Here is a 17,228-nt window from a genome sequence, read left to right as displayed (position 1 = left end):
ATGTTTCAGAACCGTAGGCAGTAAAGTTCCCAAACAATAGTTGTTGCTATCTTGGCTGCAGCAGTGGCCATTTTAAGCAAGTACTTGTGATAGCTTTTCTAATCCAATCAGTTCCTTTTTCCAATTCCCTCCCACCCATTCACTGCATCTTTTCTGAAGTCTTTAGTCTACCTATTAGACAAATATCAGCTTTTTTTGGGTGAAGTGGTTGTGAACCAATGTTGGATTCTTATTTCCCTTCTGAGTAAATGTTGTCCCCTGTCATTTTTCATTGAAGTAGAGGTGTTTAAGTTGCCACCCTTCAGCTCCCAGTGCGTGTGTGTGTGTGTGGCCTGTGTCTCCAGATCATCTCCATCACATGATCTTAAATGTTGGGGATGGAGGTATCCCAGTGAAAGACCGGCCACCTGTGGACAGATTTCCTGTGTGTATTTCCGTGTAAGGTTACGTGATGATGGAGGACGTGGGGAAAGATTTACTCAGGGTGTTCTGTGGACTGAGTCATAAACCCGTTCACAAAGAACAACATGCGAGAATTCTGCATACATTTCCTGACAAGAAATTTGAAAGGATGGAAAGAGATGACTGAGAGACAAAGGTGGAGTGCAGATAGCTAAGTTAAGTCATCTTAAAATTAGAGAAAAAAAATACAGGATGAGAAAAAAGGGCCTTTGAGTCCTCTCTCCTCCACAAGCTGTACAACCTCCCAAATGATGAACCGTGTCCCACCCAATGTGCCCTCTAATTTTTTGCGGACCCTCACATCCTGTTTAAGAGTCTGCGCAGGCCATTCCAAATTCAGCATATGCACGTTTTTTCTATTTAAAAGCCGGCTGACCAGCTGCGTGGGACCTGCAGAGTGCGGCTGCTCAGCTTAAAGGGAGCATTAGTCCCACTTCTTCCATCACTGAGGGAATGTCCATGTAAATAGTCACTGAACTCCAAAGGTAATCAATCCAAACTCCAGAATGATTCTTCGGCTCCAGTTTTCAATTCCCTCGGTCTGGGGACAAAGTTTGTGAATTACGCTTTAAATCTGGTGAGCAATTTGTCTGTGGGCCATGGTCCGATCATTGTCAGCCCTCACTAATTAGCAGGAAAAAGATGAGCGAAATTGAGAAAAAAAACTGCTTCCCCTCCTGATAAGGTTTCATAGCTGCAGAATCACATCGAAAAAGGAATATTTGGCTTCTGGTTAGACCTGGCATTACCAACCGTAATGACAAGGAAGGTTTCTTGCTCAAGATGCCAGATCGGTGGGTGGAGTTAGTGCGGAGGGGGACTGTGACTCAATACAGGGAGGCATTGATAAACTTGCAGAATGGGTGTGCAATTGGCAATGAACTACAATACAGATAAGTGTGAGTGGTACATTTTGGTATGACAAGTAAGGAGGCCACATATTCCTTGGTAAATAAGTGCGTAAATGGGGTAGAGGAGCATAGGGATCTGTGGATACAGGCACACACATCACTGCAGGTTAACAAGGCCATAAATAAACAAACAAGGCATTGGGCTTCATTTCCAGAAGGCTAGAATTGAAAAGCAGGGAAATCATGTTAAACTTGTATAGAACCCTGGTTAGACCACATTTGGATTACTGTGAACAGTTTTGGTCTCCATATTATAAAAAAAACATATGGAAGCACCAGAGAAGGTGCAAACATGATTTACTAGAATGATATCAGAACTGAGAGGCTGTACCTATCAGGAAAGATTGAACAGGCCGGGGCTCTTTTCTCTCGCAGAGAAGCCGGAGGGGTGGCCAGATAGAGGTTTAAAGTTTATGAGAGGGTTTGATAGGGTACATGTAGAGACGATGTTTCCACTTGTGGGGAGACCAGAACTAGAGGCCATAAATATAAGATAGTCACTAATAAATCCAACAGTAATTAATCACACGGTTTCGTCCGGGCCACCAACCGACAGCCTGTCACCCCCTCTTGGGTGCCAGGCCGCTGGCCCAACCGAAACCCTCCCTGGTGGCCCAGTGAGCCGAAGTTTTAAAATCACGAAGGCTCTTCCCTTTAAGTGAAGGTTGTTTCCACTGGTCGGGGAGACTAGAACTAGGGAGCACAGCCTCAAAATACGGGGGAGCTAATTTAAAATCGAGTTGAGAAGGAATTTCTTCTCCCAGAGGGTTGTGAATCTGTGGAATTCTCTGCCCAGGGAAGCAGTTGAGGCTAGCTCATTGAATGTATTCAAGTCACAGATAGATAGATTTTTAACCAATAAGGGAATTAAGGGTTATGGGGAGCTGGCGGGTAAGTGGAGCTGAGTCCACGGCCAGATCAGCCATGATCTTGTTGAATGGCGGAGCAGGCTCGAGGGGCTAGATGGCCTACTCCTGTTCCTAATTCTTATGTTCTTATGTTCTTATGAAGGAGAGAGCCATGATGACATTTCACAGGCGCAAGGATGAACTCTCGATTCAGGCCGATTGCCTACTATGGGGAAACCGAGTATTCATGCCCCCGATGGGCAGAGAGGCGTTCATCCGAGAACTCGACAATGAGCACCCGGGCATTGTCATGATGAAGTCAATAGCCAGGTCACACGTTTGGTGGCCAGGGATAAATGCAGACCTGGAACTTTGTGTTCGCAGGTGCAACACGTGTGCCCAGCTGGGCAATGCGCCCAGGGAAGCCCCTCTTAGCCTCTGGTCCTGGCCCGCCAAGCCATGGTCACGCATCCATGTGGATTACGCAGGTCCTTTCATGGGAAAAATGTATTTGGTTGTAGTAGACGCCTACTCCAAATGGATCGAGTGTGACATTCTCAATTCAAGCACATCCTCTGCCACGGTAGAATGTCTACGGGCAATGTTCGGCGCCCATGGTCTACCGGACGTCTTGGTCAGCAACAATGGCCCATGCTTTTCAAGCATTGAATTCCAGGACTTCATGGCAGGAAATGGTATCAACCATATCAGAATGGCACCATTCAAGCCGGCCTCAAACGGCCAGGCGGAACGAGCAGTGCAGATAATCAAACAGGGGATGCTCAGAATCCAAGGGGGTTCCCTACAAAGCCGCTTATCACGCCTCCTGTTGGCCTATAGATCCCGACCACATTCACTCACAGGGGCTCCACCCGCAGAGCTGCTAATGAAAAGGATGCTCAAAACCAGGTTATCCCTTATATACCCCACCACGAAATAAATTGTTGAGAGCAGGCGCCAGTCACAATGTGACTACCATGACGGGAATACGAGGGCGCGATGCATTGATGTCAATAACCCTGTCTTTGTCCTCAACTACGCTGCAGGGCCCAAATGGCTCGCAGGCACTGTGATTGCCAAAGAGGGGAATAGGATTCTGGTAGTTAAACTTACCAATGGACAAATCTGCCGCAAACACATGGATCAAGCTAAAAGGAGGTTCAGCAACCCCATAGAAGAAGCAGAGGAAGAACACGATGTAGAGTTCACTCCACCACAGGTGACCAAACACCGGAACCAAGTAGAGGAGAGCCCAGTCACTGTGGGCAGTCCGGACAGGCCTGAGGCACCGTAAACAGCAGACACTCAGGCCAGCGCCCAACAACCAGAGCCCCAACTCAGGCGCTCTGCAAGGGAGCGTAAACTACCAGAGAGACTTAACCTGTGATCCCAATAAGACTTTGGGGGGAGGTGATGTCATGTATTCTACTATCATTGTAACCCATGTATAAACTGACCTAAGGTGTACACCGTGAGAACACTGACCACTAGGTGGTGAACTTGTGGGAGACACTCCTAACCTGGACTTTCAGATATCAAAGGGGAAGCTCCACTCATCTTCTCCACTTCAGTGCTGGCTAATAAAGGTTACTGGTCAGAGAGTGACCTTCTCTCAAGTATGGGCCTCGTGTGCATTTATACTGTATAGTAAGGACATATTACATAGAGTTTTAAATCATACAAAAACATATAAAAATACACATTTTAATGTTAAAAACCCTGACCACTAAGGTAAGTTTATTTGAAACCATAATTAAAAATCTTTTTAAAAAATCAGAAAGATTTTTTTTCTCTTAAGATTTATGAACTTTAATTTAAATGAATGTTAAATATGTGATTTTTTTCCCTATTTTTTATTAGTGTTTTGATGTTTTGGCAGGGGGGGTGCTGTTTCTCAATCATAATAATGAGAACTCCTACTTACGGAGTTCCCATTTTTATAAAGGAGAAAATACTGTACCGGGATTGGCTGTCCAGTGCCATGTGACTCCAGTCGAGCTCTACGTCTGTCCAGACAGCACGCGCTGCTATGCACAGGGAGAGGAGGTCTCAGGAATGGGATCGTTGGTGGGCGCAGCAGGAAAAGGTTGGTGCGCATCTTTTTGGCCGTTTTCTGGCGCGCGCCCGCGGGAAGCAGAGGAGCGGGTTTTTAGGGCCATTGAGTCTTGTGAACCTCATGTGACTGGCTAAGCCACTCCCAACTCAACAGCTCAACAAACCTGTGAGCATACCCACAGGTACATACATTACAGCCTGCTTGAGGTCCCCACTCCAATATTGGTTTGCCTAGGGATTTCCTGCTATAAAGTATCAAGAAGGTAAGTAACTTACCTGAATTTTGAGCAGGGAGGAGCAGGAGATCTTCTCCCACATTACAGGAACTGATCACCACTGCTTCCCTCCTACCCCCCACTAGTGTGGAGGTCACTAATGTGGTAGGTAAGGGGGTATCAATGGATGTTATGTACATGGACTTCAAGAAGGCATTCGATAAGGTTCCACACAAGAGATTGTTAGCAAAAGTGAAAGCTCATGGAATTGTAGGCAACCTATTGACTGAATAGGAAATTGGTTCCGAGGTAGGAGCCAGAGAGTAGGAATAATGGGTATATATCCAAATTGGCAGGTTGTGCCTAGTGGTGTCCCGCAGTGTTCTCATAGAATCATAGACGTTTACAGCACGGAAGGAGGCCATTTCGGCCCATCGCGTCCACGCAGGCTGACAAAGAGCAACCCAGTCTAATCCCACTTTCCAGCTCCAGGTCCGTAGCCCCGCAGGTTACGGCACTTTAAATGCACATCCAAGTACTTTTTAAATGTGGTGAGGGTTTCTGCCTCTACCACTCTTTCAGGCAGTGAGCCTGAATCCCCTGACCCCCACCAACCTCAAATCCCCTCTAAACCGCCTACCAATTACTTTAGATGTATACCCCCTGGTTGTGGACCCCTCTGCTAAGGGAAATAAGCCCTTTGTATTCACTATATCTCGGCCCCCCCATCATTTTATACACCTCAATGAGGTCTCCCCTCTGGGTTCTGTACTGGGGTCTCAGCTTGTCACCATATGTATTAATAACTTGGATAACTTGGATAAAGGAATATCTAAATTTGCTGACAACAAGTTAGGTATCACAGTAAATAGTGTAAATGGCAGCAGAAAGTTGCAAAGAGACATAGTCAGATTAATTGAGTGGGAAAAACAGTGGGAGATAGAGTTCAACCTGGAAAAGTGTGAAACCATCCACTCTGGACCTATGAAAGAATATATTCTCAATGGTAAGCTGCGAGGAATTGTAGAGAAATATAGGGTCCATGTACAAAAATCACTAGCAACTGGTGGACAGGTACACAAAGTAATTAAACCAGCTCATGGAATGTTGCCTTCATTGAAGAGGGCTGGAATACAAAGGGTGAAAGTGATATTACAGTTATATAAAGCTCTGGTTAGATCACATCTTTTCATCTCCTGCCATTGTGGGGAGTTAAACTCTCTGGCTCGGATATTGCTGCATTTATCCAGTCTGTCACCCACTTCATTTGGAACTCTATCTGTCCACCAGTTGTTAGTAATTTCTGTACATGGACCCTATATTTCTCTATTCCTCTACAATTCCTCACAACTTACCATTTAGAAAATACGCTGATTTATCTTTCATAGGTCCAAAGTGGATGATTTCGCACTATCCCACGTTGAACTCTATCTGCCACTGTTTTGCCCACTCATTACTCATTTCAGAACCCACCCTTCCCCCGGCACCCAGCAGGGCTTTGTGCCGAAATCAGAAATAGATCTAGAGAACACATGCAGGCCTGACCACTGGACACAAGATATACAAGATAAAGAAGGGAATAGACTGTTTCAACTGACAGTTTATTTCAGTTAAATAGGTTAGGCAGGACCAGGAGGCACACATTTAAGTTGTATCAGGCTAGATCTAGGTTAGACGTCAGGAGGTGGTTCTTTTCCCAAAAAATAATAGCCCTCTGGAACAAGCTGCCGTTCCATGTGGTGGATGTAGACTCACTGAATTCCTTCAAGCGAAAGCTGGTTTTGTTTCTGGCTGCGGAGGAGATCACCTCTTGCAGAAAGTAGGTACTGCAGAGAATTTAATAGCCAGAGTGATCTCCTGGACTAGTTCCGATCACCTAGATGGGTCGGAGAGGAATTTCCCAGATGTTTTTCCCCAAATTGGCCTGGGTTTTTTTATCTGTTTTTTTTGCCTCTCCCAGGAGATCACATGGTTTGGGGTGGGGTGGAGTGTATCTGTTGTGATACACGAGGTATCGGGATTGTGTGGGACAGGCTCGATGGACCATAGGGTCTTTACCTGCCCGTCATTTTATTTCGTATGTTCATATGCAAGGAGCCCAGATTCCAGAGGCCCAGTCTTCAAAAGAGGGAGCATCAATCTAATGTGCGGGTACTCTCCACGCATATGGTTGAGATGATGGAGAAGTGGAGGATATCTTCCATCCATACCTACAGCAGGCTTATCACAGCATACAGAAAATCCTGGAGAGAGCGAAAGAGAGAGTCCTGGGTCCTGTTTCAGACCAGGAGCCAGAAGGCCCCAAAGCAGAAAGTTCCACTGGGTAACTGAAAAGGTCAAATATAACTTGCCTTTCGGATCTTCATCGCTTTGCTATGGTCTGCATCCTTATTTTCAAATCCCTCTGTGGTCTTGCCCCTTTCTCTGTAATCTCCTCCACAACCTCCCGAGATGTCTGCGCTCCTCTAATTCTGCCCTCTTGAGCATCCCTGATTGTAATCGCTCAACCATCGGTGGCCGTGCCTGCTGTTGCCTGGGCCCCAAGCTCGGGCACTCCCTCCCTAAACCTCCCCGCCTCTCTAACTCTCTTTCCTCCTTTAAGATGCTCCTTAAAACCTACCTCTTTGACCCAGCTTTTGGTCCCCTGCCCTAATTTCTCTTTATGTGGCTCGGTGTCAAATTTTTTTAATCCCATAATACTCACGTGAAGCGCCTTGGGACGTTTCACTACATTAAAGGTGCAATATAAATACAAGTTGTTGAGGGGTCCCGTGCAAGGCCTAGTGCCAGCCTCCCAGGATACCTCTGGAGGTGGTGCCCCTTGCTTCTAGACGGGAGGTCAGGCAGGAGGGATGACCAAAACACCAATGCTGTCCGACATTTGCCCACAACCTCCAGGTCATGTCACAGCCCTGGTTTCTTTCTCACTCCTGTTTTGCCTGGCACTTCTCGCCCCTCCCCCAGCCTTACAAAGATTGACATGTATTTAAAATTCATGTTGAAGTTGAAGGAATATTTCCCCCGTATACAGCCATTTACCGTTAAGCTCGCACATCCTTTTAATTTCGAGCTGAAGGCTTGTATTTGCACATCCCTGATTAAGCTAGCTCCCCTGCTCAAGGCCAAGGCTATGAATAATTATTTGAATGAGCAGTCATCTCCCTGCAGTGTTGGCTCACTTTGTGCCAGCAACCCAGCAGAGAAGCGTAAGCTGATCCTGGGCCAAGGGCCGGTTTGCAAATCACACGACGAGCACAGATAATAACATCAGCGACCGATTTATGAACAATCGAGCCCTCATGATAAAAAAGCAAAGCAAATCCTAACCGATGCATCATCCTCATAGGCAGTCCCTCGGAATCGAGGAAGACTTGCTTCCACTCTAAAAGTGAGTTCTCAGGTGGCTGAACAGTCCAATTCTGGAATTACAGTCTCTGTCACAGGTGGGGCAGACAGTGGTTGAAGGAAAGGGTAGATGGGGAGTCTGGTTTGCCGCACGCTCCTTCCGCTGCCTGCGTTTGTTTTCTGCATGCTCTCGGCGACGAGACTCGGAGCAGTTAAACAATGTATACCTTGTGCAGGCTAATCTGCTAGACTGGGAGATTTCTGTCTAAATCCACTTTACATGCATAAAGCACATATCTTTATTTTATGCAGTCACTCTGATTTGTCCACTGGTTATTATATATTGATATTTATTATAATGTAAAGTTTAAGTAGTTTTTATTCGTGCCCTGTTGTGAATGTTTAATTATTTAATAGATTATTTATCGTCTTAATTGTTGTTGTTAGAATGTTATTGCCTCCCATATATCTCGCCTGTAATATGATCCCAGACTGCCCACTAGAATTTGTATTTACATTGAGTGCTAGTGATGAATAAGCAGTAAATCCCAGCCACCGCACAGGTTAAAGGTCGTCAGCAGACTGTGCAGATTCATTTACAGCAAGCGTGTGAAAAGACAAAACCCATTTTACACCTAAAAAAGGTGCTCATTCGGAACATCAAGGAAGTGCTGACCCAAAGAAGGCCATTGAGCCACCAAACAAATCCTTCCGGCAGATTTTATGAAATCCTGGCACTCGTGGACTCTTCCTCAATTACTTAGCCCTTAAGGGCCACTTGAAACCTCTGCCAAAACAGTCTGGAAAATTTCTACCTGACTCCAAAGATTTGGGATACGATTTTAACCCTGCCCGCATGGCAGAAATCAAGCCAGCGGTACAATTGCCCTCCTGATTTTGTAGGTCTGGTAAAACTGGTCCAGGAGATCAGAGGACATAGTCTAAGGATAACCTGTAGGCCATTTAGGACCAAGATGAAGAAAAACTTCCTCACTCAGAGAGTTGTTAACCTGTGGAATTCCCTACCGCAGAGAGTTGTTGATGCCAGTTCATTGGATATATTCAAGAGGGAGTTAGATATGGCCCTTTCGGCTAAAGGGATCAAGGGATATGGAGAGAAAGCAGGAAAGTGGTACTGAGGGAATGATCAGCCATGATCTTATTGAATAGTGGTGCAGGCTCAAAGGGCTGAATGGCCTACTCCTGCACCTATTTTCTATGTTTCTATGTTTCTACTCTGTTCGTCTGTGACTGGCTCATGTGGCAGCAGGGAGCGTTGCCTTTGCCAGATTCTGTGAGCCAAGCTCGCTTCTCTTCATTTCCAAATGCTTACTGTGTTTGCAAAAGCTGAGAGTGACACAGTCCTGCACGCCATTTGGTTGGGGAGTGTAAAATTGGGGGGTATACCAGGAGTTCTTTAAGGGCTGCTGCTCCCGATTGGAGGAAAGTTCAGTATCATGAAGGAATATGGTGGTCGGGTTGAGGTCGCTTACTGCATTTTTGGCAAAGCACTCGCAATGTTGGTGATGGTGGAGACTTCATCATTTAGCCCCGATTCCTTGGAGGTCCAGTGGCAACAGGGGCAGTGACAGCCCTGTACCCAAACTGTGGGGCTGAATGTTACAGAGTGAGTCAATGTAGTCTGCCAGGTCCATAAGAATATGTTTGCTGATAGAAGAAGTGCCAAGGTTAGTGTAACACCAGGTTTCATGCCTCTGAGTCAGAAGGTTATAGGTTCACATCCCATTCCAGGGATTTGAGCACAAAAATCTAGGCTGACACTCCAGAGCAGTGCTGAGGGAGTGCGGCAATGTCGGAAGTGCCGCCTTTTGGATGAGATGCTAAACCCATGCCACGTCTACTCTCTCAGGTGGGCGTAAAAGATCCCATGGCACTATTTTGAAGAAGAGCAGGAGAGTTAGCCCCAGTGTCCTGGCCAATATTTATCCCTCAATCAACATCACTAAAACAGATTGGGCCCGGGTTTGGTCAAAACTAAGTTCTGCCCATGTACCGTCGGAAGGACCATTAAGACCCTGACGGTACTTTGGTCGGAAGTTTGGTGGAAAAATGGGGAAAAAAATGCCCGCAGAACGACGATTCTGGGTGGCAGCGGGGGGTAGGTCGGATTCTGGGTGGCAAATGCAATCCTCGGCAAGGTAACGCCGAGGGTAGAATAGGGCCCAGGGAGACTGGAACGGGAAAAACATTTTTTTTTCAACAAATGAAAAAAAAACGATCACAAATCCTTCAGAGGACCTTGTCCAACAAAATCACTGCAAAAGAAATGAAGAAAACCAGTGCACTTACCGTTCCTTGCAGGTCATCGTATTTACCGTTCGGGTAAGACCTGCTTCCACGCGGTGGTCTCTTCTGCTGCTGGAGCGGAGGGCCACCCGGACTGATCTCAGGAGGGAGTGGGTGGGAGGACTTTTGTCGGTGTTGCACGTCGGCGCACGCCAGCAGACGCTCCCCAGTGGTCTTCTCTCCCCACCGATGTGAGCACCTGACCAAACTCGCTCGGCGGGGAGAGCGCCCAAAAAACATCGACACCGCCGAGAACACTCTGCGGCAGCCCGGTGGTAAGTCCCCCAAATTCGGGCCCATGAGCTGGTCATTAACACATTGTTGTTTGTGGGAGCTTGCTGTGCGCAAATTGGCTGCTGTGTTTCCCACATTACCACAAGAGACCACAATCCACTTCATTGGCTGTAAAGCACTTTGAGACATCCGGTGGTCGTGAAAGGCGTTATATAAATGCAAGTCTTTCTTTCTTTCTTTTCGGATGGAGGGGCCGCAGAAACCAATTAACCCTCTCCCAAAACTCATTTATACAACAGTAGGTGATGGGGACAGTAAAATCCTGCACGAAGTTCGGCAATGAAAGAGTACTGCTGACTAAACCATCACGCTCGGGGTACGGTGGTGTAGTGGTTATGTTTCTGGTCTAGTGCTCCAGAAGCTTGGCCTAATAATCCCAAATTCAAATCCCACTGTGGCAGTCTGACAATTTCAATTCTGTTTAAAATGAACATGAAAATAAAAATGCTGGTGTCAGTAAAACTGGCCATGAAACTGTTGGCTTGTTGGAAAGGAAAAACATGTCCTTCAGGGAAGGTAACCTCTATCTTTACCTGGTCTGGCCCACATGTGACTCCCATCCCTCACCAGTATGGTTGACTCTTAACCATCCACTCCATTGGCCTAGAAAACCAGTCATCCTATCAGAAGAATGAATAGAAATAGCAAACTCATTTGCAAAGTCCTGGTGATGACTGAGGTGCAGGCTGATGTTTGGCTGACTCAGGTCCCATCTTCCTAACAGTGTTCTGCTTACAGGCCAAGGCTGCACTCAATCTGAGGGAGGGAAGTTGGAAGGGGGGGGACCATATGTTATGTATGCAACACTATGTAACCAGCATTCTACCACCATCAGAGGGCATATCTTTTGGAGTCCCAAGGGATCCCAGCATCCCTTGGGACAACTGTATATAAGCAGGCCTTCCATGCTGTACCTGCACTCTGGAAGCAGAATAAAGAGACTAAGGTCACACTTACTCACGTCTACAGTACGTAGTTACATTTGCTTTGTTTGAGACATAACACCATGCATGCTGAAACTGCTCATCCAACAGAAAGAGGTGGTCCGCGCCCTTTTCGACTGAGCATCTTTGTTTTTGTTCATTCCTGGGAAGTGGGCATCGCTGGCAAGGCCAGCATTTATTGCCCATCCCTAATTGCCCTTGAAAAGGTGCTGGTGAGCTGCCTTCTTGAACCGCTGCAGTCGGTGTGATGAAGGTTCTCCCACAGTGCTGTTAGGGAGGGAGTTCCGGGATTTTGACCCAGTGACGATGAAGGAACGGCGATCTATTTCCAATGGTGTGTGACTCGGAGGGGAACATGGAAGTGGTGGTGTTCCCATGCACCTGCTGCCCTTGTCCTTCTAGGTGGTAGAGGTGGCGGGTTTGGGAGGTACTGCCGAAGAAGCCTTGGCGAGTTGCTGCAGTGCATCTTGTAGATGGTACACACTGCAGCCATGGTACACCGGTGGTAGAGGGAGGGAATGTTTAAGGTGGTGGCTGGGGTGCCAATCAAGCGGGCTGCTTTGTCCTGGATGCTGTCGAGCTTCTTGAGTGTTGTTGGAGCCGCACTCATCCAGGCAAGTGGAGAGTATTCCATCACATTCCTGACTTGACATTATCACTGACCAATATGTCAGGAATGTCGTGCATTGCAAACATGATTGCAAGGCTCTCCACGGTGGTGGAGGTGGTGCTCGAGTTTAAAATGGTGCATTCGATCCACTTTGAAAATGCATCTACAACTACAAGGAACATTTTGCCCATGAATGGGCCCGCATAGTCTACGTGCACCTGCGACTATGGTTTGGTGGGTCAGGGCCAGGGGCTCAGGAGAGCCTCCCTGGGGGCATTACTGAGTTGGGCACAAATGGTGCACCGTTGGATGCAGAGCTCCAAGTCCGCGTCAATGCCAGGCCACCAGACGTGGGATCTGGCTATGGCTTTCATAAGAACGATCCCCGGGTGCTCGCGGTGGAGCTCCTGGACAAATGCCTCTCTGCCTCACAGAGGCATAACTACTCGGCTGCCCCACATCAGGCAGTCTGCTCGTCGTGATAGCTCATGCATGCGCCTATGAAAGGGTTTGATCTCCTCGGGGCAGGCATCGCGAGCCTCTGCCCAGTCACCGGTTAAGACACATCTTTTTACTAAGGATAACGTGGGGTCGCTGGCCGTCCAGGCTCTGATTTGGCGAGCCGTCATGGGCGAACCTGTGGACTCAAAGGCATTGATTGCCATGATTATCTCACAGTTCTGTTCGTCAGACCCTTCCGTGGTCACCAGGGGTAGCCTGCTAAGCGCGTCGGCACAGTTGTCTGTGCCTGGTCTGTGCCTTATGGTGTAGTCGTAAGACGCCGGCATGAGTGCCCACCGCTGAATACGCGCCGAGGCGTTGGCGTTTATTGCCTTGCTCTCGGATAGCAGGGACGTGAAGAGCTCGTAGTCGGTTGCTAACGCGAACTTGGCCCCGAAAAGGTATTGGTGCATCTTTTTGACACCGTAAACGCACGCAAGCGCTTCCTTCTCCACCATACCGTACCCGCGCTCCGCCCGCGAAAGTGACCTCGAGGCATAAGCTATGGGTTGTAATTTACCCGCACTATTGACATGTTGTAAAACGCACCCGACCCCGTACGCTGACGCACCACATGTAAGAACTAGCTTTTTACCTGGATCAAAAAAAGCCAAAACACTGTTGGAACATGGAAGGTTGCGTGCCTTATGAAGGCGCGTTCCTGGGCGTACCCCCCGAAACCAATCGCACCCCTTTCTGGGTAGCACGTGGAGAGGCTCCAGCAGCGTGCTTAGGTTCTGCATAAAATACCCAAAGTAATTGAGCAGCCTGAGAAAGGCACGCAGTTCCGAGACATTCCGGGGCCTGGGTGTCAGGCTAATTGCTTTGGTTTTGGTCTTGTTCGGCGGATTCCATCAGCGGCAATCCTTCTGGCCAAAAATTCAACCTCGGGCACGAGAAACAGACACTTGGATTTCTTAACTCTTAGGCCTACCCGATCCAATCGCTTTCGTACTTCCTCCAAATTGTGAAGATGGGAGTCGGTGTCCCTGCCCGTGATAAGTATGTCGTCATGAAATACAACCGTCCCCGGGATGGACTTGAGCAGACTCTCCATGTTACGCTGGAATATAGCAGCTGCTGGCTTGATGACGAATGGGCATCGATTGTACATGAAAAGGCCTCGATGTGTGTTGATGGTGGTGAGTAGCTTAGACTCTTCGGTCAGTTCTTGCGTCATATACGCAGATGTGAGGTCTAGTTTCGAGAAAAGTTTTCCTCCAGCCAATGTGGCAAATAAGTCCTCCGCTTTGTTTATGGTAGATTTGTAATCCCCACAGATTCGTATGGATCCATCAGGCTTCATGACTGGGATGATGGGACTTGCCCAGTCGCTAAATTCCACGGGTGATATAATGCCTTCTTGCAGAAGCCTGTCCACTTCATGTTCAATCTTTTCCCTCATCACATAGGATACAGCTCTAACGTTGTGATGGACTGGTCTAGCATCCTGTGTGATGTAGATTTTGACTTTAGCCCCTTTGAAGGTGCCCACACCTGGCTGAACGATATGTTCAAATCGACTTAGAACTGTTGAGCAGGAGGTCCGTTCCTCTGATGACATGGCGTGAACATCATCTCATTTGCAATTTAGTTTAGCCAGCCAGCTTCTCCCCAGCAGTGCTGGGAGATCTCCGGGAACAATCCACAGGGGAAATCGGTTTATCGTCCCTTTGTGTGTGACTGAGAGCATGGCGCTGCCAAGGACTGGGATGATTTCTTTGGTATAGGTCCTTAGTTTGGTGTTGACGCTTGTGAGTTTTGGTCTGTTGCTTTTGTGCGGCCACAGCTGTTCAAATTGTTGAGCGCTCATGAGAGATTGACTCGCTCCCGTATCCAGCTCCATTTTGACGGGTATCCCATTGAGTAGGACCTTCATCATTATTGGAGGCATCTTGTTATAAGGAACAGTGGCCATTGATCGTGTTGACCCGCTGTACCTCGGTGTCCCAGTTACTGTCCCCACCATCTTCTGGTCCGCTTTCTGACCCTTCCGATTCGTATACCAGCCGAGCTGCCGTTTTCCTGCACATGCGGGTCAGATGACCTGTATAGTCGCAGTTTCTGCAAATAGCGTGCTGGAATCGACACCCCCTTGATGAGTGACTTCCCCCACATCTCCAGCACAGACCACTTCCATTGTTTCCGAAGGATGAGCTGCGTCTGACTAATCTCTCTTGAGCTTCTCTCAGTTTGTAGTTGATTGCTCGCATTGTGGGTTGATGAGGTGTGAACGGCCGTTCATGTGGCCCTTGATGGCTTCTGGCGCCACTGCCTGCTGTTGAGGGCCTGCTCCCCTTCCTTTGTCTGTGTGTCGGGGTAGTGGCTTGTTTCACGCTGTGAACCCCTTGTTCCGATGTTTCGTTAGTTGTCGTACCCGCAGTGTAGATCAACCTCATTTCTTCTTCTCCTGCCAAGAATGTCTGTGCAACGAGTGCTGCTGCCTCTAGAGTAAAGTTCTTGGTCTCTATGAGCTTTCGGAATATGCCTGCATGGCCTATTCCTTCAATAAAAAAGTCTTTCAGTACTTCTCTCCTTAGTTCATTGGACAACTCACATAAGCCAGCCAACCTCCGAAGTTCCGCCACGAAGTCGGGTATGCTCTGGCCCACACAGCGCCTGTAGTTGTAGAACCTGTGTCTGGCCATGTGTAGGCTGCTCGCTGTCTTCAGGTGGTCTCTTACCAGTGTGCTCAGCTCTTCAAACGACTTGCTTGCTGGTTTCCCGGGTGCCAGCAGGTCTTTCTTTAAGGCGTATGTTTTCAAGCCACAACTGGTCAAAAGATGGGCTCTTTTCTTGACTGCCTTATCGTCGCCTAACCAGTCTTTGGTTACGAAGCTTTGCTGGAGCCTTTCTATAAACTCCTTCCAATTATCTCCAGCATTGTATTTTTCATCTGAGCCGTTGATCACGATTCTGTGGATTCTGTAATCCCTTAACTCGTCACCACTGTAAAGTCCTGTCCCCTCAGTACAGACTCACACGAGGCACATGTTGAATTCAAGGTCACTCAGGACCTGCACCTTTATTACACAGCACTCGAATGCCACACTTGCCTGAGACCTGTCTTTATATACCTGTGTGGGACAGGTATCCAGTGTCTCTTGCAAGTGCACCCCTGGTGGTAAGGTATGCCGGTGGTTACATGTCATATCTAGTTACAGTCATGTATAGCATGGTAAGATACAGTTGTGTACAGTAGTGTGAGATACATGACATGGGGCAAGGCCATTTATTTGTCAGGTTGGGCAACAGAGGGACCTGCAAGAAGTGATTGGTAGAAAATTGGAGCGGCATCCCTTAACAAGCCAAAGATTGAATTATTTAAAATGATTTATTCCACACAATGGAGAACATTTGGACACTGTGAGTTAATCATTCTGCTGTGTTATTTTTGAGGCTGCACTACAAGTGTGTAAGGGCTTCATTATAACCCCAAAAATTATGTAAATATATTTAAATTGATGCGGCGAGGAATTCCCTGGGCTGCATTGCCTGCCAGTTCCTTGTGCTCTGCTCACCCATATAAAACGGGTGCAAGCTGTTAGCTGCAGAATGTCAGTCATTGACACTGTGGCGGACCAGCTTTGGAAGACTGCTTGCAGCTCTTGTATTGGAACAGGTTCACTGCAGTTTCTCAATTACTGTTTGTATTGTCGGTTTTTTTTCGAGTATAAAAGCAGGGAAGTCTTGCTACAGCTATATAAGGTATTGCTGAGGCCACACCTGGAGTACTGCGTACAGTTTTGGTTTCCATATTTACGAAAGGATATACATGCTTTAGACGCAGTTTGGAGAAGGTTCACTCGGTTGATTCCGGGGATGAGGGGCTTGACTTATGAGGAAAGGTTGAGGAGGTTGGGCCTCTGCTCAATGGAATTCAGAAGAATGAGAGGTGATCTTATCGAAACGTATAAGATTATGAGGGGGCTTGACAAGATGGATGCAGAGAGGATGTTTCCACTGATAGGGGAGACTAGAACTAGGGGGCATACTATTAGAATAAGGGGCCGCCCATTTAAAACTGAGATGAGGAGGAATTTCTTTTCTCAGAGGGTTGTGAATCTGTGGAATTCGCTGCCTCAGAGAGCTATGGAAGCCGGGACATTGAATAAACTTAAGACAGAGATAGACAGTGCTTAACTGATAAGGGATTAAAGGGTTATGGGGAGCGGGCAGGGAAGTGGACCTGAGTCCATGATCGGAATAGCCATGATCGTATTAAATGGCAGAGCAGGCTCGAGGGGTCGTATGGCCTACTCCTGCTCCTATTTCTTATGTTCTTATTGTCATGTATGTAGACCATGTATACTAATTGTATAGTCATATAAAATGTGCCACCAGAGGACACTGCAGTGGGAGACCTGAAGGCCACCTGCATAGATATGCAGGGCCCAGTATAAAATGCTGCCCACCATGCTTGTGCCTCACTCTGGAGTTACAATAAATGGGACTAAGGTCACAACAGCTCAAGTACAATACTAGACCTCGTCGAGTAATTCATAAGACTATTAAAGAAATAACAACTGGCGACGAGATTATGAACTTTCACGCAAAAATGACTAACGTTGGTGCATTAGAAAAGTTCTCAGAGGGTGAAGATTGGGAAACCTTTATGCAACAACTCGACTAATATTTCGTAGCAGATGACCTGGTAGGCGATGATCTGGCCACACTGGCAGATAAACGCAGAGCTATCCTGTTGAACAGTTGTGGACCCGCGGTCTACGGCCTCG

This window comes from Pristiophorus japonicus, chromosome 18 (genome assembly GCF_044704955.1).
Source record: "Pristiophorus japonicus isolate sPriJap1 chromosome 18, sPriJap1.hap1, whole genome shotgun sequence".
Taxonomy (NCBI): domain Eukaryota; kingdom Metazoa; phylum Chordata; class Chondrichthyes; family Pristiophoridae; genus Pristiophorus; species Pristiophorus japonicus.
This window is presented reverse-complemented; position numbering follows the sequence as displayed.